General features: G+C 36.9%; 1 protein-coding gene across 4 annotated transcripts in view; it reads left to right on the top strand.

Moving 5' to 3' along the window:
- Positions 1-27,019, top strand: part of BTRC (beta-transducin repeat containing E3 ubiquitin protein ligase) — a 228,204-nt gene that overhangs the window by 18,022 nt on the left and 183,163 nt on the right. The window lies entirely within an intron of this gene.

The following is a 27,019-nucleotide window of genomic DNA, read 5'->3' on the forward strand; positions in this document are numbered from 1 at the left end:
AATTGTGAACAATGCCGCCATGAACATCAGTGTGCAGATGTCTGTTCACATCACTGTTCTAGCTCTTCTGGATATATATACCCAGGGGTGGCAATGCAGGGTCATGTGGCAAATCCACATTCAGCTTCCTTAGGAACTGCCAAACAGTCCTCCACAGTGGCTGTACCACTCCACATTCCCACCAGCAGTGAGCAAACATTCCCATCTCTCCACATTTATTTCTCTCCACACCCCCCCTCATTGTCTGCTCTCTGTGTCCATTCGCTGTGTGTTCTTCTTTGTCCACTTTGTCCCCTTGGATTCTTGTCAGCAGCACTGGGAATCTGTGTCTTTTTAGTTGCATCATCTTGCTACATAAGCTCTCTGTGTGTGTGGCGCCACTCCTGGGCGGGCTGCACTTTTTTTGCACAGGGTGGCTCTCCTTAAGGGGTGCACTCCTTGCGCATGGGACTCCCCTATGTAGGAGACACCTCTGTGTGGCATGGCACTCTTTGCGTACATCAGCATTGTCTTTTCATTAGGAGGCACCGGGAACCAAACCTCTGGGACCTCTCATGTGGGAGAGAGGCACTCAATCGCTTGAGTCACCTCAGCTCCCTGCTTTGTTGTGTCTCTCATTGTCTTTTCCTCTTTGTGTCTCCTTGTTGCATCATCTTGTTGCATCAGGCCATCTTGCCAGCTTGCTGTCTTGCTCATCTTCTCCCGGAAGCCATGGGAACTCAACCCCAGACCTCCAATGTGGTAGGTGGGAGTTCAGTCACTCAATCCACATTACTTCCCTTGTTCTTGGTCTTATAGGGAAAACTTCAACCTTTCCCCATCGAGTACGATGTTGAGTGTGGATTTTTCATACGTACCTTTTATCATATTGAGGAATTTTCCTTCTGTTCCTGTCTTTTGAAGTGTTTTTATCAAGAAAGGATGCTGGATTTTGTCAAATGCCTTTTCTGCATCAGTTGAAATGATGATGTGTTTTTTTTCCTTCAGCCTGTGTATTGTTGATTGGTTTTCTTGTGTTGAACCAGACTTGCATACCAGGAATAGATCCCACTTGGTTGTTATGTAAGTGTTTTGATATGCTGTTGAATTCAGTTTGCAAATATTTTGTTGAGAATTTTTGCATGTATGTTCATTAGAGAGATTGGTCTGTAATTTTCTTTTTTTGTATTATCTTTATGTGACTTTGCTATTAGGGTGATGTTGGCTTCATAAAATGTATGTGTAATTTTCCCTCTTCAATTTTTTTTTCTTTTTTTAATGTATTTTTTTTAAAAAGGTAAATAGATTACTTACATTTTTTAAAAGAGTTTAAACAGGATTGGTAGTAATTCTTCTCGAAATGCTTTGTAGAATTTACCTGTGAAGCTGTCTGATCATGAACTTTTTTATTGGGAGATTTTTGATGACGGATTCAATCTCTTTAATTGTGATTGGTTTGTTAAGTTCTTGTATTTCTTGTAGCTTCAGTGTAGGTTGTTTGTGCATTTCTAGGAATTTTTCCATTTCATCTAGGTTGTCTTGTTTGTTGGTATACAGTTTCTCATATCTTCTTATCCTTTTTATTTCTCTGGGAGTCAGTCGTAACCTTCCTCCTTTCATTTCTAATTGTATTTATTTGCATCTTCTCTCTCTTTTTTCTTTGTTAGTCTAGGAGTTTGTCAATTTTATTGATCCTCAAGAACCAGCTTTTGGTTTTGTTGATTTTCTTTTTTTGTTTTCAATTTCATTTATTTCTGCTTTAATATTTATTCTTTCCTTCTGCTTGTTTTGGGTTTGGTTTGCTGTTTTTTTCCTAGTTTCTCCAGTTCTGTTAGATCTTTGATTTTAGCTCTTTTTTTAAAATATAGGCATTTAGGACTATAAATTTCCCTCTCACGACTGCTTTTTCTATATCCCATATTTTTTCCCTTTTTTTCCCCATAAGTTTTGATAAGTTGTGTTCTCATTTTCATTTGTCTCAATGTATTTACTGATTTCACTTGCAATTTCTTCTTTGACCCACTGATTATTTAGGAGCGTGTTGTTTAACCTCTACACATTTGCGAACTTAACTCTTTCCAGTCTATTATTGGTTTCCAGTTTGATTCTGTTATGATCTGAGAAGGTGCTTTGTATAATTTCAGTCTTTATATTTCTATTGAGAGCTGTATTTTGCCCTAACATGTTGTCTACCTGGAGAAAGATCCGTGGGCATTTGAGAAGAATGTATAACCTGCTCAGTTTGGGCGCAATGTTCTGTATATGTCTGTTAGGTCTAACTTACTTACCATATTGGTCAAGTTCTCTGTTTCCTTGTTGGTCTTTTGTCTCGTTGTTCTATCTAGTGATGTGAATGGTATGTTGAAGTCTCCAACGGTTATTATAGAGATGTCTGTTTCTCCCTTCAGTTTTGCCAGTTTGCCTCATGTATTTTGGGACACCCTGGTTAGGTGCATAGATATTTATGACTCCTATTTCTTCCTTGTGGATTGTCCCTTTTAGTAATATATAATGGTCTTCTGTAGCTCTTAGTTATAAATATAAAACTTTTTGTTTTAGAAAATTTTAAACTCATACTTTTTTTAAAAACAGTTTTATTCACATACCATACAATTAATCTGTCCTAAACATACAATTAATGGCTCTCAGTATAACCAGAGTTGTACATTTATCACCATAGTCACTTTTAGAATATTTCATTGCTCCAAAAAGAAAAATCCCATACTGTCCAAACACACTTAAGTAGGCTTTTTCTTGATTTGGTACTCATCCTGTGTCAGTAGTCCTTTGTTTTCCAGAGCTTTGCAGAAGATGTGTCTGCCAATTCTTGCTTGTTGTTCAGAGCTTCTGTGAGGGCATAGAGGCCTGAAGCATCTCATTTTGCTGTCTGGAACAGGGTGGGTCCTACTTGATGTTTTCAGATGCTTTAAAATTTCATTTTCTATTTGTTGTAGATAGCGCAAAGTTTTTTAATCTGAGGTACCTGGCCCCATGTGAGGTATAAGTACATATGTGTTCTTTTTTTTCCTGAAAAGTCTATAATTTGCATCTGAATCTTATTCCCACTAGGGGCAGTTACAACAAAGAGGATTAAAGGCTATGCCAGTGGTTTTGGTTTAGAGTGGATTAGATTGAGGAAGTGAGAACACGGAGAGGCAGAGAGGTCATTTACAACCTCTTTAATACTCTAGGTAGGTAAGAACCCACAAGAGCTTGAGCTTGGGCAGTGGGTATGGAAAAGAGGAAAGATATTCAAGGGATATTAAACTTTTTGGAGATTGAATAAAGTTTGCTGGGAGTAGGATAGGAGAACTGAATAAAAGAGAAGGTAAAATATATTGGTTGTCAGGGCAGTTTGTTGAAGGGAGAGATTACCACAGCATTAGGTATGGAAAATGAGTACCTGGTGGGATAGTTTGTAGCTATTTTAAACTATTTTAGGAGCTTTTAAATTTACAGTATAGTCACATTGATAAAAATAGACAGAATGATTAAATATTTGGGATTTGCTTTGGGATTTGAGAGGTAAAAAGTAGGGTTATAGATAAAACAAAATTGACCGCAAGTTGATAATTGCGGATACTGGGTGATGGGTGGGAGGAGGTTCATTATACTTATCTGTACTTTTCTGTATATTTAAAAATATCCATAATAAGAGATTTAAAAAGGAAATATTTATTCATATAGAGAGTAGGCCAAATTGAAGGTCTTTGGACCAGCTGTACTGAAATAACTAATGAAAGAAATATTAGGATTTACTGAAATAATGCATTTGGATTTTAAGTCATTTCGTAACAACTGTCTATGGTATATTCCAGGTGCTATTTGTTTTAGTGCCAAGTACCATGAAATGGGTAGAGTTAGACAATGGGAATTTATTAGCTTATATAATGCTCAAGCAAATACAGTGCTCAGCAAATACCATGGAATGTGTCGGGTTAGACAATGGAAATTTATTTGCTTATTGTTTTGAGCCTAGGAAAAGTCCAGATCGAGCCATCATCAAGGCAATGCTTTCTCTCTGAAGACTGTGGTGTTCTGGGGCTGGCAGTAGGCGATTCTTGGTCCTTAGCTTGTTACATGGGAATACACATGGCTGCCTCTCCTGGCCTTTCTGTCCTCCTTCCCCCACCTCGCCCCAGTTGTCTGTTCTCTGTGTCCATTTGCTGCGTGTTCTTCTTTTTGTCCCCTTCTGTTGTCAGCGGCACGGGAATCTGTGTCTTTTTGTTGTTGTGTCATCTTGCTGCATCAGCTCTCTGTGTGAGGCACCATTCCTGGGCAGGCTGCACTTTGTTTCATGTTGGGCGGCTCTCCTTACGGGGCGCACTCCTTGCGCGTGGCGCTCCCTTACGCGAGTTGCACCCCTGTGTGGCATGGCACTCCTTGCATGCATCAGCACTGTGCATGGGCCAGCTCCACATGGGTTAAGGAGGCCCGGGGTTTGAACCGCGGCCCTCCCATGTGGTAAACGGACGCCCTATCCACAGGGCCAAGTCTGCTTCCCTGCGTTTCCTTGATTTCACTTCTTATTTCTTGTAGCTTTCTCTCTGTCTGAATTTCACACTGTTTGTAAAGGACTCCAGTAATCCACCTACTGATTGAGGTGAACCACACCTTAACTGAAGTAACCTTAACAAAAGGTCCTGCTTACAATGGGTTCACCTCACAAGAATGGATTAAATTTAAGAACATGTTTTTCTGGGGTACGTACAGCGTCAAACCACCATGCTGTTTTATTTAAACAAGGTCACCCAAATAAAGAGGCACCAAATTACAGAGGTTTTACATGCTGCCTGAGATAGGCCAGGTGCTTGGGGAATAGTTGAAAGGAAATTTAGCCAGAAATATGTTGTCTGTTGGCAACTCAGCTAGGCTTGTGGACTCAGAAATTTAGCAAAGACGGTATACTTTCATGGTATAGAATAAGGACAGGGAGGCTCCATGCGTATGTTTTGGAGAGATCCATGTAGACAGATAGCATTAGTGAGTACTGGAATCAAGTGGTAAGGCCCCAGTTTCAAGCTCTGGCTCAAGAGTGGGACTGCAAAACCCAGCAAGGAACTTCATTAATTCAGTTCATTAACTCATTCAGCCTAAACTCATTAGTGCCCTCTGTAGTAATTCTAAACTTCATAATGCATAAGAATTATCTGTAGGGGAAAGGATGTGGCTCAAGTGGTTGAGCACCTGCTTCCCACATGGAAGGTCCTGGGTTTGGTCCTTGGTGCCTCCTAAAAACAAAAAATCAAACAACAAGCAAATAAATGAAAAAATCAACTCAGGGGAGCTGGCTTCCCACATATGAGATCCTGGTACCTCAAAAAGGAAAAAAAAAGAATCACTGTAGAACATCTTAAAATGTAGTGCGTTTTCAGCTTTCCTCCACTGCATTTGGTAGGCCTAAAAAATCTGCATTTTGACAAGCAGCTCAGATGTTTCTGATGCAAGTATTCCTCAGATCATGCTTTGATAAAATGTCTAGTATATTTGTGTTGGCCAATGTACTGGTGTAGGTGTGGGATGAGGGTGGGAAGGGGTTGAAATAGTGTGGCTAGAACCAGAGTACAAGGTGAGGCCCTTGTACACTGGGAATGTAGCCTGAAGTAGCTGAGCTACCTGCAATCAAGAGGAAGGCAGAGAGTGGATGTGGCTCGAGCAATTAAGTGCCCACCTCCTACATGGGAAGTCCCGGGTTTGATTTCTGATGCCCCCTGAAAAAACAAAAATCAAGCAACAAGCAAAATAAATGATAAAACCAACTCAGGGAAGCCAATGTGACTCAGTGGTTGACTCATGGTTTAAGTACTGGGTTCAATTCCCGGCCCTGGTACCTCAAAAAAAAAAAAAAAAAAAAGAAGTGAAAACAGAATGAGACAGACCTCATGGCGGAGGCTTGGACTCTCTTTAAATCCAACTGATGGGTAGTAAGTTGATTTTTGCAAAAATTTACTTCTAGGGCCTAAGTGTTTGCAACTGGAGAAGTTGGTGACCTGTGGGGGTAGGAAAATAAGCAAGATATTTTACTTTATAAGTATACAGTATGTCAAGTGCAGTATATCAGGTGGAGGAACAATAGCAACATCCCCAAATGTGGCCATGCTAGGTATGTTAAAATCACACCATAGCTGATAGTTCTTCCTATTAATATGAAAGGGTTGTGGGTAGTTCTCAAGTTACTTTTATTGCTAGACTTCTTTGACTGTATCACATTTGTGGAAATAAATTACAAAATACTTCCGCAGTTGTTTTATAGTGCTAGTTGTAGAAGTAATGTCAAGAAATGAAGGAAGAATCTCAAGGAATCTATGAAGTGTTGCTTAACGCAATAAGGCATCAATGAATGGTAGGGAAATTTATAATGGAAGATTATAATGGAAGATTGTACAGTTACATAAATTGGAGTTTATGCTTTTGTGCAAGGGCCTCAGGCTAACCCCATGTGAGGGGCAAACAGCAACAGGCTTTCTGGGGTGTGAGAAATTCTGTCTGAAGAGATCTTTTTTATCTCCAGCCCTTGGATTATAATAACCATCAGCCACAGCATCTTTAAAATAGAGGCAGATATAACTCGATACAGTGAAATGAAGCAAATGTATGTAGACCTGGATAAAGTGGTGGTGGTGGTGGTATTTTTACAACAAAATTCTAGTACAGAATAATTCACACAGACTCCCAAAGTTTATTGCCTAGGCTTGTCACCTCTCTTCCATTTTACTCTTTAAGCATATATTCATGCCTACTGTATGCAAGTTTTTTTGCCTGTTCTTTTTTTTTTTAATTAGCATACATTACTGTTGATTTTTTGGTATATAGTTCTAAGAATTTTAAAACATGTTTGAAATCATGTAACCACCAACATAGTCAGGAAACTGACTATGAAAAGGAAACTGACCCTAAAAAACAATCCCATATTATCCCTTTGCAGTCATACCCTCCCCTTACCTCTAACTCCTAGCAACCACTGATCTATTCTTCCTCGCCTTAGTTTTATCTTTTTGGGAATGTCAAATATATAAATATAATCATATAATATGTAACCTTTTGTGACTGACTTCTTTCACTCCAGGTAATGCTGTTGAGGTAGTTTCATCCAAATTGCCCTGTCTGTTGTGTTAGTAGTTCATTACTTTTTACTGCTGAGTGGTATTCCACTGTATGGCTTGTACCTATTTACCTATTGAAGGACTTTGAATCATTTCTGGTTTTTATGTTTGTTTGCTTGTTTTTTAAGTATAGGTGCTGGGGAATGAACCCAGGGCTTTGTATGTGGGAAGCCGCTGTTCAACCACTGAGCTACACTGGCTTTCTCGCATTGGTTTTTTTGTTTTGTTTTTAGGAGGTACTGGGAATCAAACTCGGGACCTCATACATGGGAAGCAGGTGCTCAATCACTTGAGATACATCCGCTCCCCTGTTTCTGGTTTTAAAACACTTGTGTATGGATTTTGTATGAACATGAATTTTCATTTCTGTAAGATAAATACATAGGAGGAAATTGCCTGGTATTCGGTAAGTGTATGTTTAACTTTATAAGAACTGCCAGGCAAATAATTTACATAGAGGAAAGGAAGACCTTCCCTTGAGTAACATATGTATTTGGCACTTTAAACCACTACTCCCTTCTTAAATCATATCAAGAAACAGTCTATATTTTAAGAAGCAAATCAAATGATTGCTAATTTAATGTTAGTGTTTATTTTTGTTATTAGCTTGAGGTCAAATTTGTTTAATGAATATGGAAGAATTATTTTTTAAAATTTTGAATGCCTGTTGTAGATCATTGGTCTAGAACTCTCATTTTATGAATCTAGAATGTAATTTCCTTGTTTTTAAATGGCTGTTAAGGTTTGTAGTTAATCTTTGTTTTGATCTTGTCATTCCAGTACTTATTTTGATACCAAGTTCTCTGTTAGGAAATAGCCTCCAGGTTATAATTTCTTTCTGTGGGAAAATATAGTCCACACTGAAGTAGTTTCCAATAGCACATTGCTGCAGAAATAGGGACTGTGAAGTAGTGACTCAAGTTTAGTGTTTGGGGTAATTTGGAAAAGGTTACCTAAGTAGAACATTGATGTGTCTATTATTAAAATTTGCAGCTAATTATGATGACTGTTTAGGAGCCTTTCCTGACTTAGGTTTTACATGATTTGAGTTAAAAATAATTTAAAAAATTAGCCAAATGAATTAATAAAAAAGAATGCTGCCTTATCAAATCATCCCTCTAAAGGTTTTTCTTACCTTGTTAGCCATATGCAGGCATGGCATTTGAAAATCAAAATGAATTGTTTCAACTTTTATCAGAAAATTTGAGAATAGCGTCTCCTTTTATACAGATATGTGTCACTTTTAATTCCATGGTGGTTTTCTGAATATGGTCTGTATACTGATACCACATCAGTAAACTATATCCTTGTTATATTCATAGGTGGCCATGTTAAAAATTATTTTTAAAGTATTCTTGATGCTTTATCTTTTGGAAAAAATATTTATAATCTTTAAAAATTATTCGGGTTATAAAGGATTAGAAATAATGTTTGGACATGCTCTCTTTCAATGCATCTATAAAATGTAGGTACAATATATAAGAATTGATACTATAGGATCAACTGAGACTTTGATTTAAATATATTATAAATTATACTACATAAGCCTGCATAAGATACTACTATTTTTTTTTTCCCAAAGAAGCTTCTTCAAATGGTTCTGTTAAGTGTAGGAATGTTCTGATGATTATCTTTTTAATTAAAATGAGAAATCTTTGTTTAAAGTGGCATTCGTCTTTTACGGCCTGTTACAGTCTCCGTAACAATAATTCCTTAAGTCTGAACGTTTTATTTCCAGGAATCCATTTATATAAAACTATGTTTAGACTTAATTAAGGAACAATTCTTACAAAGCTTGTAAATAGTCAGGAAAAAAGGGACCGAAAATAAAACTGACATTCACATTTAACATAATGATTGTTACAAGGTATGTAATAAGCTATAAAATTACAATAAAGTCCTTTTTATAAGAGTTCATATTTTTTGATCCTTGTTTTCAAAGGAATTTAAGAGAAATATCAGGGCTCTGTGAAGTGACATCTGTTTTGCTGAATGGACTAGTGATAATGTCTTTTTTTTCTTTTATTTATTATTTTATTTTTGATAACTTCTTTTATCGATGACTGACAGTGTAGGAGTTCTGTTAGTATGTTTTCTTTGAAATACCTTGTAATCAAGTTATCTTGGATGATAAATTTTACATTGTCTGGTAATGTAAACAAGACCTTCCTCTCATCCCAGTTATACTACTTTGTAGAAGTTATCAAGTTGCTTAATCTCTCTGTGACTCATTTTCCTCATCTGGAAAACAGGAATAATAACTACTCTTCCAACCTCAAAGAGCAGTTTTGAGGACTAAGCAAAATTATAAGTAGTGAAAATATTTTGAAAATTATAAAGGATGGTAAGTTATTTCTTAAAGATGAACTAGGTATAATTACCTCTTTTTTATTTTTTATTTTTAAAAATTTATTTCTCTCCCCTTCCCTCCACTCCCGCCAGTTGTCTGCCCTCTGTGTCTATTTGCTGTGTGTTCTTCTGTGTCCGCTTGTATTCTTGTCAGCGGCACCAGGAAACTGTGTCTCTTTTTTGTTGCATCAGCTCTCTGTGTGTGCGGCGCCACTCCTGGGTAGGCTGCACTTTTTTCATGCTGGGTGGCTCTCCTTACAGGGTGCACTCCGTGCGCGTGGGGTTCCCCTATGCAGGGGACACCCCTGCGTGGCACGGCACTCCTTGCACGCATCAGCACTGTGCGTGAGCCAGCTCCACAAGGGTCAGGAGGCCCTCGGTTTGAACCCTGGACCTCCCATGTGGTAGACGGATGCTCTATCAGGTGAGCCAGATCTGCTTCCCATAATTACCTCTTTTAATTAGCAAACTTTCTTCTCTCACCCATTCGTGTACATGAATATCCTTTCTGCAGTGACATTTGTTACTGTCATTTCCTTGAATAATTATAAGTGAAACAGTTTGGTATAGTGGCAATTACACAGAATTTGAAGCGAAAAAACCTGGTTTCAAATCCTGTCTTAAGTATTTACTTTCCTATCTGACCTTGGATGGTGATAGTAGTCATAATAATAACAAAAATGACAACAATAATAACAGCTGTAAGTAATACTTAAAGCTCAGTATATACATACCATGCAGGACTTCTAGGCACTCTACGTTTATTAACTCAGTTGATTCTCTTACCTTTGAGGTGTTGTACTAGTATTATTATGGTGGAAACTGAGTCAGGAGGATGTTACTTCCCCAACATCGTGTAGAGCTGGGAGTCCAACTCAGTCTAGCTCCCAAGTGAGAGCTCTTAACCACTCTGCTCAACTTGACCACCCTATTCCTCCATTTCCTCATCTGTAAAATAAAGATAATAACTGTTCTATCTTAACCTACGAAAAAGTTGTAAGAAAAGCACTCTGATCACTCATAAATCCCTTGCCTGAATTGACAGTTGTTAAACTTTTGCCACATTTGCTTTTTCTCTATTTAACTATACTTTCTAAACCATTTGAAACTTGTAGACATCCTGATATTTCACCTCTATTTCCTAAGAATGAGGGCATTCTCTGTCATGACCATAGTACAAGATCTGCTTAGGAAATTTAACATTGGCAACATTTTATTATGCAATATACAGTCTATATTCAGATTTCTCTAATTGTATCAATAGCATCCTTTACAGCTTTTTGTTTTTTTAAATCCAGAATCTAATCATGTCATACGTGGTTTTGTTTCTTTAGTCTCCTTTAATTTAGAACAGTTCCCTAACTTTTTATTCAAGAAATTGCATTTTTGAAGATTATAGACTTGTTGTGTTACAGAATGACCCTCATTTGGATTTATTGATTGTTTCCTCCGTGATTAGACTCAGTTTAAAAAATTTTGGCAGGAATATATGTTGTATCTTTCTTGTGCATTACTTGAGAAGGTACATGATACTGGTTTGTTCTGTTATTGGTGATATTAAGTTTGATAATTTTATTCATTAAGATTGTATATTCATCAGATTGCTACATTGTAAAAGATATCTTTGTGATTAATAAATGTTCAGTGGAGTGAAAGTTGGAGACTTTGTGGCTATCTTGTTCCCCAACATTGTTTCATCCTATTGTTTTTGCATGTATTGATGATTCTTGCTGAATCATTTATCTATGGCAATGGTAAAATAAATCCATTATTTTTAGACAGTTCTAAATAATTTTTTTTCTTTCTCTTTGATTTCTGAAATGGTCACTGTTTACACTTTTTATGAAAGATACTAAGTTTAGGCTGTATCATAATTTCACTTTTGTTTTTGAACTAGACCAATGAAAATTAATTTTTTAAAATATGCTTAAAAGTTACTTTGCAAGTTGTATTCTTTATAGTTTTTATCTTTAATAGAAAACTACTGAAGTGGTTTATAATTTAGTTAAATTTTTAAGGGTTTGTGGTAGTAAAAAGTACATCAGAATCACCTGGAGGGCTGCTTAAAACACATTGCTGGGGTTCACCCCAAGAGTTTCTATATTCAGTATACCTTGGGTGGCCTGATAATTTGCATTTCTAACTAGCTTCCAGGTGATGCTGCTGGTTCTGGGGACTGTACTTTAAGAGCCACTTTGGCGTCTTTCGGCCTTTGAAGCTGATATTTTGTTCTTGACTGTTTGGGCCATTTTTCATACTCATTTGCTTTCTCTGGTAGATATGAAAGTAGTGTGGATATAATATAGTGATATAAGTTGAAATTCATGTTAGTGGGTTTTGATAAATGGGAAAACTGAAAATTGGCTAAATTACTGAACTGGATCTTATTATTTTGGCTAATCCACAGTTGCCAATATTGTTATGAAAATGGTTATAGACCATTTTTAAACTTGTCCTAGCATTTATATTTGTTGAATTTTCTTTACTAGGCTCTGTGAAACACTGATCCCTTTGTTCTCACTGAATTAGGTAACCTTAGTGGTCACTTTGGGCTTTCAGTACTTAACTGATCTCTGCATACATTTCAGCAACTTGGAAGTGTTAAGTCTGTGCAATTAGTAAAGAAAATGGCACGTTTTGTGTGTTATGGAGATCTTTTCACTTCTGCAGAATTTGGCTTGTCTCCCCTTCCTCCTATTTTCCCCCATTAGAAATACTATAAACATCAATGAGAATAGGATGACCTTAATATTTGTTTCCCAGACTAAATCACAGCCTTGAAGCAGTTATTTGCTATCGAATAAAAAGTTTAATTTCACGCCCTGATTAGTGCTAGTACGTGCAGGTGGATATTTATTTTATGCAGCTAAAGTGATCTGCCTTTGCAAATTACTTGCCAGTCAGCAGAGCTATAATTTCTTATGAGTAGTTGGTGATAAATTATAGTTCTCATTATTAAATTTGTGTGAGTATATGTTTTTAAGTGCTTGTATTGATGAGGGTGGGGGTGGGAATCAGTCATCAAATTTTGGCCATACAGCTTTTTTGAAAGGCTCAGGGATTGAGTTTTAACTAGCATCCCCAAACCAATTAATTACATAAAGCAGTAAGAAAGAGCAAGCTTTTGTTTTCATTTGACTTGAAAATGTAATCAGAACCTAGAAAGAATGGTGTTTGGTGAAAAAGACCTAAGAGCAGATTCTGAATTACTGGGAAATAGAATATATTGTAGTTAAAGTATGAGTGTTTAGAGAACCTAAGTAGCGAGATAGACTAAGGACAAGGCACAGAATATTTTGAAGTTGGATGGTACCTTTACCTGAATATTTAATTGCTTATTGAAAGCTATGAAGTTTACAGTTTTTAAATTTTAAAATGAGACTTTTATTCGATTAGGATTAAGAGTAAATAGGACGAATCAGAAAGAAGCAGAATACTGTTTCCTTAATAATTGGGTCAGATGCTTCTCTAAAAAGTCACTAAATTTACATGAGGTCATAGGCTTAAGAGTTGGGAGGGATCATCTCATTCAAAGTTCCTTAACCTTTCTTTGTCCATGGGCCTCACTAAAACTCTGTTGTATGCCATGGGATCCTTTCTTCAGACATGTACGTATGTACATTTTATGCACAATTTTAGAGTCAGAGATCTGTGAATTCTATCCGTGGACTCTAGGTTAAAATCACTGTTTTAGCTTTATATGTTGTAATTGTTACATAATATATTTTATTTAAAAAGCCTTTGTTGTTGATCATTTTTATTTCAGCATAACTATGACTGCTTTAATAAGGGTATGACCATAAGGTCTGAACTTCATAAAATAACATTTTGAGAAGCTAATGAAATGTTAAGTATGTTGCTAGATAGTATAAGGGAAAAAATGGTACAGAAATGAGTTGGCTGTAGTTATCAAAAATCCTACTGAAATACTCTGTTCTTAATTTTCTCATTCCTTTAGCCACTCAGGTAAGCAGCCACAATTCATCCCTATGATGATGGAATTTTACTTGTCAGGGATATACGGGTAGATACACTTAAATCTTTTGACTGCTGTCCTACTGATATTCCTAGGATATTTCTACTTTTATCAGTTTATTAAATAGTATGACCAAGCAAATGCCCAGCAAGATCAATCTACCCCCGCAAGTATATTTTACATCTAGGAGCATTTGGAATCAACTTTCTATCAAGGTCAACCTTAAAGACTGTAAGCATGTTCATTTATACTCTGCAGTTCTGGGAGAACTGGGAAACATTTATCTTTTCTTTTTCTTCCTCCTCTTAAGGTGTCAACGTTGGAAGTAGTTTCCATCTAGTTAGCTCATTCAACAAACAGTAATTCTTGATCATTTTAGATCAGCAGTACATTTTGGACAAAAGACTTGGTTTGGATTTTATCTTAGGTATCCCACATGCCACTTAGAAAATGGTTTTTATGAGGCATCAGTAAAAAGTATCACATCTCCTTCTCTAAAAAATGAGCAAACTGAGACCCAAGGAAGTTATGTGACTTGTCCAAAATCAAAGTTGATGACAACCTGTATTATAGCCCATATTTCCCCGCTCCAATCTTAGTTGGTGCCCCTACCACTTCACTCTTTTTTGTTTTGTTTTGTTTTGTTTGTGGTAGAACTTATATTTCTTCCTTTGATAGGTGAATTGAGGGATGTGTGTGTGTTTAAGAAATTGGACTTGCTTAAGAAAGCCTTCTCTGCTCCAATGTCATGAAAATTGTCTTTTGTATTCTCTTCTGAAAGCTTTATAGTTTTGCCTTTTACATTTATTAGTCTATCTAGAATTGATTTTTGTGTTTGGCATGAGGAAGGGACTTTTAATGGTCCCAGCATCATTTTTTTTGAAGAATATATATTCTCCACTGATCTGCAGTGCTACGTCCATCACATACCATGCTCTTAAATGCATAAGTCTGTTTCTGGACTTGCTATTCTGTTGTGTTATTCTATTATCTGTTCATGTATTAGTACCATACTGTGTTTTCTCATGTAGCTTTATTATAAGGCTTTTTTAAAAAGGAGGTACTGGGGAGTGAACCCAGGACCTCATACATGCCAAGCAGGAGCTCAACCACTGAGCTACACCTGCTCCCCTAAAATAAGACCTTGATATGGTAGTTAAATTCACATACCTTGTCCTTTTTCTTCAAGGATGTTTTGGCTATTGGTGGCTCATTATACCTTCATAAAAATTTTACAGATAGCTGTCAAGTAAGGAAAAAAACCCCACAAAATCTCAACAACCTAAAGGCAATAAACCTCTTGGTATCCAACTTAATTATTAGTAGAAAGCAATATATGGAATTATTTAAAAAGCATTTTGTTTTTTGAATATGTAAAACATGTAGCATAATCACAAAATTCAAACAGTGTAAAAGGATATATAGTGAAAAGTCTCTTAGCCATCTTCTGACCATTCAGTTTTCCCTCAAAGAGACCAGGCCTTTTTCTTCTTGTTTTAGTGCTTCATTTATTGATTAGCTGATTTATTGATTTTGAGGTACCAAGGCTGGGGATTGAACTGGGTACCTCGTATGTGGGAAGCCGGTGCTCAGCGAATTAGTTACACTGGTTCCCCTGAGATGGTTTTCTTGTTTGTTTGTTTTGTTTTGTTTTTAGGAGGTACCAGGGATCAAACCTGGGACCTCATACATGGGAAACAGGTGCTCAACCACTTGAGTTACATCTGCTCCCCTTGATTTATTTTTAAGTTAGATTCTACAAGGAATTTTTCTAGGACCCACCTAGAAGACACCTACAATGGATAAATACTAAACTTTGAAAACTTTTGTAGGTAAGATGGCTTTTTTAAATGTTAAAGAGGCAGTGGATTTGTTGTTGTTTTTCCATGGAGGCATTTTATTTGCATGTGTGTTTTACATCCCTAGAAAAAGAATCTCAGGATTTTTCCTCCTGTGTGTTTTCGCCTTGCTTCCTTGTGGTCCATGATGCCAGCTGTAGTTGTCAATACAGTTAAACCAAACTGACGGGATGGGAGCAGATTACTCTGCCATTTTTCTAGATCTTTGAGTTGCACATCAAATCTGGGACTAATCACTCCACACTTGTTTAACCTCCCTTTGAGGTTCACAACAATTTTCCCAGCTCTGTGATCATCAGTGATTTCAAATTCGCCAATGTAAGCATGCTTCATCATCACAGTTAGAAACCTGATGATGACTTTGGAGCATGGCCTGATAAGAACCTGGCATTTGCCTCTCTTCTTGGCATTGTTGATGCCCTTGAGAGCATCAGCCAGGATGTTCATGCGCACCATTGTGGCGGCACAGAAAGATGGCCGAAAGCTGTAGATTTGTATACATGCTTATGTGTGACTGAATATAAATGTTTTCCATCCTCAAGATAATTATGATTGTAAAATGGCATTCATTTTGTAGCTTTGGGTTCATTTATTTTCCTAATTATGCCAATACTTGTATTTTACTATTGGTGACATTACTGAACTTCATAAATAATGAGACAAATATTTAATTCTGTAAATATATATATGCAGGAATTAATTTTCTTTTTTGTAATATTGTTAGGAGATTTGGATTAAAGTTAACAAATTTGTTAAAAAAAAAAGGAGGCAGTGGAGTATAGTGATTGAAAGTCTAATGACTTAAGCATTTGACCCTTGGACAAATCTTCTCTATGTTGGAGAAAGTACTTGGTTCTGGTCTCTCTTCTGTTTTCTGTCTGTATTGTGCTCCTAGGCAATAACATCTGTTCCTTGGCTTTGAAATACCATCTGTGTGCTGATGACTCCTAATGTTCCAGTAATCTCCAGCTCATCCTTCTACCCTGACCTCTATGTTTATGTATTCAAGGGACTATCCACTTAAGTGTTGCAGAGTTATTTCAGACTTAATATAGCCAAAAATAGAAATCTTGAATAAAAACAAAATTCTTGATTTTTACTGATCTTCTTATCCCAATAAATGGTACCACAGTTTACCTGGTTACTGAAACCTCAAACATGGGAACATACTTAATTCCTCACTTTTCTTTATCCCAATAGCTAATCCATCATCAGATCCTCTCTGTTTTACCTCCAACTGTATCTCAAATTCATCTGTTTCTCTGCCTCTACTGACATCAGTATATGGGTTACTGTAATTTCTTGTGTGGACAAATACAGTAATTTTCTAACTATTCTCTCCATTAATTCCAACTTCTACTCAATAGCCAGATTGTTAAAAAAATCTAAATTTAAAAGTTTTCAGTATCTTTCCTTTGCACTTAGGCCAAGCACTGTAAGATTTTGACCTTTGTTCTGCCAGGTCAATCAGGTCTTTTCCTGCCTACAGCTCTGACTACCTCATGCCCATACTCTCACTCTCCAGTTACAATCTAGTTACCCTGGCCTTTTGCCAAACTCTTTCCCACTCTGATGCCTTTTCATTTGCTCTTCTCTCTGACCCTGACTTTTTGCTTGACTTCTCTGTATATTCTTTGTATCTCAGTTCAAATGTCACCTCCTTCGAGAGGCTTTCCCTGACTCCCTAGCCAAGTAAACTCCCCTTCCCCTCATGGTTTATTATTTCTATTAGAAAATAAACTCTGTGAGGGTAAAGTTTTGTCATTTTACCCTTCAGTATGATCACATGTAAGGCCAAAATGTGTATTTGTGAAGTCACTTATCTTCCCTATTTCTTACCTTGTCAACTAATCCTACCTCATGAAGTCATTGTAGGGAGCAAATAAAAAATGTTTATCAGTATTTTAAAGGTCAATATGAAAACTGTTGATAAAGGAGCTTTAGTATTTTTTTCAAGGCAACATAGAACATATTTGAGAATGTCAAAACAAAACTGTGAATTTTGTGTATGTATGTATCTTTAAAAATAAAAAAGACAATAAGAAAAAAACCCAAAAATGTGGAGCATGTGTAGCTCAGTGGTTGAGTGCCTGCTTTGCAGCATGCATGAGGTCCCAGGTTCAATTCCCAGTACCTCCTTTAAAAAAAAAAATCCTGCCACCCAACACAACCTGTTAACATTAATTTTGTTTAAAAAAGAAAAAATTAAGGATTACTATATCAAACCCACTCTTCTTTCTACTTTTTCCTTTCCAAGTAGCTTCCAAACATTTTAAGGGGTCACATCAGTTTGAACAGATGTACTTTTTAAAGGCTTGTGGGCAATTCAAATGTGTATTTTCATGTTGGTGTGAAAAGAGGTAAATATAAATGATTCTCTGTCATATTTAGACTATTGATATTTTACATATTTTACTTTTGATAATTATAGTTTTTGTAAGAACTTTGCCTAAGGAACTTTTCCTGAAACTAGTCTGTATATAACCAGAATTTCTTGATATGGCATACAATCTGATTTATCTTTTAAAACAACTTATACACTGAGGAGGTTACTATTTATCCTATTTGGTAACTACATCTCCTGCTGTGATTCAAATATTGCAACCCTTGAGGAGTTGCATTAGGCTTGGAAAATGGTGTAATTTGAAGCCCTTGAAACATGTTTTTCGATAAGAAAAACAATTCTCAAAAGAAATATATTCAAGTCGGAGAACTAAGTACTTTTTGAAATTTATTACTTTGGAATGCATAAAGTTTGCTCATCTTTGGGATTTACTAGCAAATGGAATTTATAGTACTAAAACGTAGTACTATCTGCAATATAAAATTCTTTGTTTTTTGTTTCTTAGGTTTATCAGTTGTCCCTGAGTCTGTTGTAATGATAAATACCAAATGGAAATTTGTCTTTCTTTCTAAGCATGGTTTCAGCTTTCTAGTTCAGGCTTCACAAAGAGAGGTTCTCCTTGTTCATCAGGTTTGTTGGAGCCGATCCAGACTCTTTACAAAAATGGCAGTGTTGATAAGTGCTTTAATTTGTTAAATTTCTTTTTAATGTAATTCCAAGCAACTTGCTATCTAGAACAATGGCTTACAAACTTATGAAGTAGCCCATCAGAAATAAATTTTGAGTACCCAGCCCAAGTATTTTTTGTTAGTTTACAAATTGTATGCATATACTATTTTTTTATTTTAAAGAAAATTAGAGCAATTGAGGTTTACAGAAACCCGTAGAGAAAGTACCAAGTTCCTATATCACCACCCCCCTATACACAGTTTTCCCTATTATTAGCATTTTGTATTAGTGTGATACCTTTTACAATTGATGAAACAATATTGTTACAATTATATTATTTACTATAGTCCATAGTTTACATTAGAGGTCATTCTTTGTGTTGTAGAGTTATAAGGATTTAAAATTTTTAATGTTTCTGGTACTGTATATACAACCTAAAATTTCCCCTTTAAATTTTTTTTTTTATTTAGTAACATATATGCAACTTAAAGTGTCCCTGAAAATTTAACCCTGAATTTTAACCACATTCAGATATTTAATTCACAATGTTGTGCTACCATCACTGCCATCCATCACCAAACTTTTCCATCACCCCAAACAAAAACTCTGTACCAGTTAAGCATTAACTCTCCATTCCATACCCAAACCCCAGCCACTGGTAACCTGTGTTCTAGTCTCTGACTCTTTGAATTTGCTTACTCTAATTCAGGATTTCTTAACCTTTTTTTTTTTCCCCAAGGACCCCTTTACTAGTCAGGTGAAAACCATGGACCCCTTACTAAGTCCATACTATATTATGCTATTAATATATCATACCTGTACCAACACATCCCCACAAGATGTTCAAAATGTTTTTTTGAATTTTCAATTCAAGCTCATGGACCCCCTGAAATCTTTCCATAGACCCTTGGGGGTTCTGTGGATCCCTGGTTAAGAGCCCCTATTCTAATAATTTCATATCAGCGAGGTCATACAGTATTTGTACTTTTGTGTCTGGCTTATTTCAGTGAGCATGATGTCTTCAAAGTTCATCCATGTTATAGCAAGTTTCAAAATACATCAGGTTGTCATTCCTTTTTATGGCTGGATAATATTCCATTTTATGTATATACAATATTTTGTTTATCTGTTCATCTATTGATGGACACTTGTTGTGATGGTTAGGCTATTGTCAACTTGGCCAGGTAATTGTGCCTAGTTATTTGGTCAAGCAAGCACTGGGCTCACTGTAATACAAGGGCACTTATGGACTTTAGTCACCATTGACTTTACTGCAGTGGTAAATCATAGATAGCTGGTTATGATTATATCAGTCAGGGAGATTGCCATCAGCAGTGAGTGACTCTCAACCTAATCAGTTGAATCCCTTAAAAGGGGAAGTGATTCCAGCATTTAGAGAGAATTTCCTAGCTTGTCTTTGGACAGCCAACATCTCCCAGAACTCGTCAAGAACCTTCATTGGATTTTCATTGCCTACCTCTGGAACCTGGACTTGTGCATCCCCAAGACTGCGTGAGAGACTCTTACATAATCGCACACTATTGACAGATAGCCCTTGTTGATTCTGTTTCCCTAGAGAATCCTGACTAATACACTTGTGTTACTTCCACAAATATTTGTTCAAGTCCCTGTTTTCATTTTTTTTGGGTTTATACCTAGGAGGTGGATTGTTGGGTCATGTGGTAATTCTCTACTTCTGAGGAATTGCAAACTATTTTCCACAGTAGCTGCCCCATTATTCATTTCATCTTCAATGAGTGAGTGTTCTTATTTCTCCACATCTCCAACACTTGCCTGTTTTCTTTTTTTTTTTAAAATCAATTTTATTGATACATATTAATAAATCATATAATTCATCCAAAAAGTACAATCAGTGGTATTTGGTATAATCACATAGTTGTGCATTCATCACTTCAATCATTACTAGTACATTTTCATTATTTCCATACTACTACTAATAAACAAAAATAGACAAACAAGAAACTTCTTTGCCCCTCAATCTCTCTGTTCCCCTGCTGTACATAGCTGCTATTTCTGGCCATTCTTGCACAATTATTTATTTATTAAGCAGTTTATTCAGATATATTCATATGTCATTCTATCTAAAATGTGTAGTCAGTCGCTTTTAGTATAGTCACAATGTTGAGCATTCATCATCACAAAAAGTTTTAGAATTATTTCATTACTCCAAAAAGAAAAACTCCACACTCCTTAGCATGCCTTCCCTAGCCCTACATAACCACTAACCAAAGTTCATCTATATAAACTGATTTATATTTACATTTTTTATAAATGGAATCATACAATATGTTACACAGTATATTTGGTTTCTAGTAACGCTATCACACACTATTTGTCCTTACGGGTCTAGCTTGCTTTGCTCAACGTAATGGCCTCCATCATGTCATGTCAACCATGTTGTCATATGCTTTATGACTTCATTTCTTCTTACAGCTGCATAATGTTCAGTCGTGTTAATACACCACAGTTTATTTACCCATTCATCAGTTGATGGACACCTTGATTGTTCCATCTTTTGGCAATTGTGAATAACATGCTATCGACATTGGTGTGCAGATGTCTGTTTGTGTCACTGCTCTCAGTTCTTCTGGGTATATACCTAGTAGTGGTATTTTCAGATCACATGGCAAATCTATATTCAACTTTTAATAGTACCTATTCTGGTGGGTGTGAGATGGTATCTAAGTGTGGTTTTGGTTTGCATTTCTCTAGTGGCTAATGATTTTTGAGAATCTTTTCACATGGTGTATGTACTATTATTGTTAGCTAATTATCAGGATATAGTATACATAGGGAACTGTCTATATGTAGTATGTGTATATACATATAGTGTATATAAATAATAAATATAAATTCATACTAAAATAGTTGTCTTGATTATACTTTTGGCTCACGTTTTTCCACATATGATTAGTTCAATATTGTTTTTACCTTATAAAGTGACTAATAAGGAACCTTGTACAAGGAATTAGAGAAGGGTCAGTTCTGCGTTTTTTTGGTTTACCCACTTCTGTTTGTATTATTATTATCTTTAATGTACAGTTTCTTTGGTGGAATCTGTTTAAGCCACTTAAACATTTTATGACACTTTATTTAAAACTACATGATATCCTTAAATCCACTTAACTGGGCATACAATATCATCTTGTAGTATGCTGAAAGAGAATGAATGGGGGCATGGCACCACCGTCAACATCTTTGTGTGGTGCAACTCCCAATTTTCCATTGGAACACTTGGCTCGTAAGTGACATATGACCATCTAACATCAGACCATATGAGGGAACCAGTGTCGATCTATATATAAAAATTAGAAAAGACTAATTTTCAGAAACTAATTTGATTACAAGTTCTAATATTTTTTTCCCTGTACCTCAAACGATCATCTTGCCTACTTCCTGGAGTATGGAGACCCTATTTTAGAACCCAGCTGGTCCAACAAATAGATGCATTGTGGAAGAATTGAGTCGTTTGCTTTTTCTCAGATCCTCTTCAAATTTCATATATCATTGAAAGCTACCTGAATGTAAAAGCTATTTAATCCTTAGGACAGGCATATCCAGAAAAATCCAAACTTCTTATACTGATTATCATACCCCTCTCAAACTAAGTGTATGCCCAGGAATCCATACTTAGAACTCTCTTCATTCTAAGGCTTTAGTAACTATTTAAATTATTATAGACTGTAGAATGTGGGCATTGGTTAACCTGTGTCCTAGTTTGCTAGGGCTACTGTGACAAGATACCACATACTGGTTGGCTTAAGCAACAGGAATTTATTGTCTCATAGTTTTGGAGGCCAGAAGACCAACATTAAGGTATTGGCTTGCTTGATTTCTCCTGGAGTCTATTGTGTTTTAGCAAACTTGAGTCAAGGGCGATCTCTCTCTTCTATGTCTAGGGCTCTTCTCGTTTCCATTGATGTCTGGCTTCTACTTCCCTGTCCAATTTCTTTGCTTATAAGGATTTTAAGCGATCTAGGAGTAAGGCCCATTCTCATTCAGTTTGTCCACACCTTTATTAATGATAACATCGTCAAAGGTTATATTTCCAAATGGGTTCACATTCACAGGGATACAATTACAACTTGAATGTGTTTTTTGTGGGGAACATGATTCAATTCCCAATAACTGTAAAATAAAGGAAATATTTCCATTAAACTTTTTGTTTAAAGAAGAGGCCTCTGTGCTAATTTATTATGCACTCTTTCAATTGGAAAAGTTTTTCAGAATGGTTCAATTAACAGTAAAGTTACTTTCAAATACAAATTTTGGAAATTATATACTTTCAGATCCCATTGTCAGCGGTCAATATAATGAATCTTTATAAATCACTATTTTATATTGTGGAAGGTGGAAGGACCTACAGATCTCATGTATGTATGGAATCCTTAACCTCTCAGAATCATTGAAGAAGTAATCTTTTTGCAGCATGCAGCTGGCCTGGCTTTAGGATTTCTCTTTACTTCTATTAGGATCTAAGTTATTCCTTAGACAAGGGCTTTTGTCTGGTTAAAGACTCAATTATTTAGTATTAAGGTAAGACTAAAAGAGGTCCTTCCCACTGAACTCCCAAACCCCAAATAAACAAGATCACAGATGCACTAATGAGTACAACTGATATAACTGCCTCTCACTCTAGGAACAGAGGGGAGAAATAAGAAAGACTCTAGCTCAGAGAGTAAGGATTAAAATTTTTACTGCTCTGGATAGGGTATAGCACATTCTTTTTTTTTTTTTTTTTTTTTTAAGATTTATTTTTTATTTATCTCTCTCCCCTTCCCCACCCACCCACCCCAGTTGTCTGCTTTCTGTGTCCATTCACTGTGTGTTCTTCTGTGTTTGCTTGTATTCTTGTCAGCAGCACCCAGAATCTGGGTCTTGTTTTTTTTGTTGTTGCATCTTCTTGCTGCATCAGCTCTCCGTGTGTGCGGCGCCATTCCTGGGCAGGCTGCACTTTTCTTGCGCTGGGCAGCTCTCCTTACGGGGGACACTCCTTGTGCGTGGGGCTCCCCAATGCGGGGGACACCCTGCGTGGCACAGCACTCCTTGGACGCATCAGCACTGCACGTGGGCCAGCTCACCACACGAGTCAGGAGGCCCTACGTTTGAACCCTGGGCCTCCCATGTGGTAGGTGGACGCCCTATCAGTTGGGCCAAATCCGCTTCCCTAGCACATTCTTGAGGAGAGTAGTAGGGGCTTGTCCCTGCAGCCTGCAAGTCCCTATGGAGTACATGGGTAGACATGTCAAATCAGGGCAGGAATAGCAATTCCACCAGTGAGTGATAGCAGGTTTCACAGCAATAGTACAGAATGTTCTCGCGAGGAGGCCGGAGCTTTTTAAAAGGGTATTCTGGATGAGTCATAGCAGTTACCAAGAATGCACAAATAATGCACCAGACCTATTAAGGGCCATCACAAAAACAATCAAAAAATCTCAAAAGACTTAACGTGATTCCAACATCATTCGCACCTAAATCCACATTATTGCGCTATAATGAAAGTGCATCATCTTGCTTACAGCCTAGGACCTACCAGCTTTAGCTAACTTAGAAGTCATTACATTGGGGAATGGATGCTGCTAAAGAAGTTGGGTGCCTGCCTCCCACATGGAGGCCCTGAGTTCGGTTCCCAGTGCCTCCTAAAGAAGATGAGCAGACACAATGAGTGGACATGAGCAGAGAGTGGATATGGCTCGAGTGGTTGGGCACCAGCCTGCCAATTGGGAGGTCCTGGGTTCAGTTTCTGGTGCCTCCTAAAGAAGACGAGCAGACAGTGAGCAGAGACAATGAGAAGATGAACAGACAGATGAGGGAGTCGTGTCAGGGGAGGGAGGGTAAGAAAAATAGGGCAACTAAAGGAAAAAGTTCTTGCATGGTAGCATTAACTTGGGGAGTTTAGGCCTCACAAAGGGGGATTTTCCTGGGGATCCCTACCAGTACAACAAAGAAAAGATAAAAAGAGGACTAGAGAGAGGTGGGCTTTTTTATACTATTTTAACCCAGTTTGTTGGTTTAATTTTTATGTGAGGGGGACAGACTAACCAGGCTGCCTAGGACTGGACTCTTCTAGTCTTTCTCATTTTCATTTAGACACCCTCTGCTGCTGTTCTTCCTCCCTTGACCTCTCTTGTAAGGCATGTAGCCACCCTTTATTCTGCTGCTTTATTTTCATTGACTTGGAGTTGCTCGTTTTTCTCGTGTAGAAAGGATTCTACAGAAAAGAACTTGATGGTGCAATTAATTATTTTTCTCCTAACATTCTCAGACCCTCTCTGCAGTCCTTAAAAAAAAGTGGTGAAAATATAGATTATTAAATATATTTTTCAAAATTTGAAAGAGTAGTGAATTTTTTAATACTAAAAAACTGATAGTGCTATGAAGGACTTAAAATTTTTTTTTGATCCTCAGGTTTATTTAAATTGATTATACTTTTCAGTTCATTGCGTACTACAGAATTTATTAAATTATCTCAGCTGTGGTTAAAATTAAAATGTCTTGATACAGTAATATGTGAAAATTAGTTCTATCTTATAAAAATACTACTGTATTATAAATAATCTTTTACATGCCTGTAGGGAACTAATGGGAAATTTGGTAACATTTGCATATTTTTTCCTCAAATAGTAATATTTACATATTTTTGGTAAGCAATAAATATGTGTGTACATTTATGGGTATTTTAACTATGGGAGAAGTTTTTTTTAATATATCTATCAGTTGATCAACAGTATAAAGGATCTGAACTTAGCAATTTAGGCTATTAAATAAAATTAACCATTCCATATACAAATAAAGTCCTGTTACTGCAAATACTGCTACAACAAAGGGTTGTAACAATTGAAGATTCCTGGGAAGCAGACTTGGCCCAGTGGCTAGGGTGTCCATCTACCACATGGGAGGTCCACGGTTCAAATCCCAGGCCTCCCTGACCCGTGTGGAGCTGGTCCATGCGCAGTGCTGATGCGCGCAAGGAGTGCCGTGCCACACAGGGGTGTCCCCCGCGTCGGGGAGCCCCACGCAAAAGGAATGCGCCCCGTAAGGAGAGCCGCCCAGCGCCAAAGAAGGTGCAGCCTGCCCAGGAATGGCACCGCAAACACAGAGAGCTGACACAACAAGATGACGCAACAAAATGAAACAGATTCCCGTGCCGCTGACAACAACAGAAGTGGACAAAGAACATGCAGCAAATAGACACAGAGAACAGACAGCTGGGGTGGAGGGGAAGGGGAGAGAAATTTTTAAAAAATTGAGGATTCTTAAAAACACACTTTTTATGCTCACATGCCTCAACATGACAGTAGTAGTAATGAATTTGGTGATGCAGTGGCCAAGGTATTTTTATAATTTTATACTTCAAATTTATTTAGAAAAGGTTTTTTTAACTTTCTATGACTGTGAGCTTTTATAAATACTCAATTATACTATAAAATTATTTGAAATTTATGAATTTCTTCAGAATTCTACTACCATGGAAAAACTTGAATATAAGGTAAAGATTTTAAAATGGATTTTAGCCAGTATAAAGCTCACTATTCTAAGCCATGGTAATCCTAACAAATGATTTTGGCTTACCACAGCAAAGTTATATAGTAGAGTACTATATATTTTTTTAAAATTCAGTTTTATTGATACATCTTTTTTAAAAAATTTTAAATTTATTTCTCTCCCCTTTCCCTCGTCCCCCGTTGTCTGCTCTCTGTGTCCATTCGCTGTGTGTGATACATCTTAATAAATTATACAGTCCACTCAAAGTGTACAATCAGTGGTATTTGATATAATCATAGTTTTGCATCTATCACTTTAATCATTATTAGAACATTTTCATTGCTCCAATAATAATCGTAAAAACAAAAAAAACAGACATACAGAAATACCTCTCAAACTCTCTGTGCTTCCCCTGCTGTACATAGCTACTATTCTGTTTCCATCTTTCTAATTTATTTGTATTTCTATTTTGTATAGAGGGAGTCAAAGAATATGTAGTGCCTTTTGTCGAGTTTCTTTCACTTAATATATTTCCTTTTTTTTTTACTTTAATGGAAGATTATTAATATATCACTATATGCTACTGTCTATATTTTGCTTTGGTTGTATTTTTGCCTTATATTAATGTCTTGTAATATTAACGTACATTTGTTACATTTCAAAGAAAAAGTTTTACGTATGCAATATTACCCATATTCATATTTTACATGAGGTTTCGCTGTGCTGTACAATTCCATATTATATATATATATATTTTTTTTTTTTAAAGATTATTTTTATTTATTTAATTCCTGTCCCCTCCCCCGGTTGTCTGTTTTCTGTGTCTTTTTGCTGCGTCTTGTTTCTTTGTCCGCTTCTGTTGTCGTCAGTGGCACGGGAAGTGTGGGCGGCGCCATTCCTGGGCAGGCTGCACTTTCTTTCGCGCTGGGCGGCTCTCCTTACGGGTGCACTCCTTGCGCGTGGGGCTCCCCTACGCGGGGGACACCCCTGCGTGGCAGGGCACTCCTTGCGCGCATCAGCACTGTGCATGGGCCAGCTGCACACGGGTCAAGGAGGCCCGGGGTTTGAACCACGGACCTCCCATGTGATAGACGGATGCCCTAACCACTGGGCCAAAGTCCGTTTCCCCCATATTATATTTTTTAGCTTTCCTTCCTTTAATGTACATGACCATAGACTTTTCTTTTCAACCACTGTCATACCCATATATTAGCACTGCTAGTTAAAAATTCTA

This window comes from Dasypus novemcinctus, chromosome 6 (genome assembly GCF_030445035.2).
Source record: "Dasypus novemcinctus isolate mDasNov1 chromosome 6, mDasNov1.1.hap2, whole genome shotgun sequence".
Lineage (NCBI taxonomy): Eukaryota > Metazoa > Chordata > Mammalia > Cingulata > Dasypodidae > Dasypus > Dasypus novemcinctus.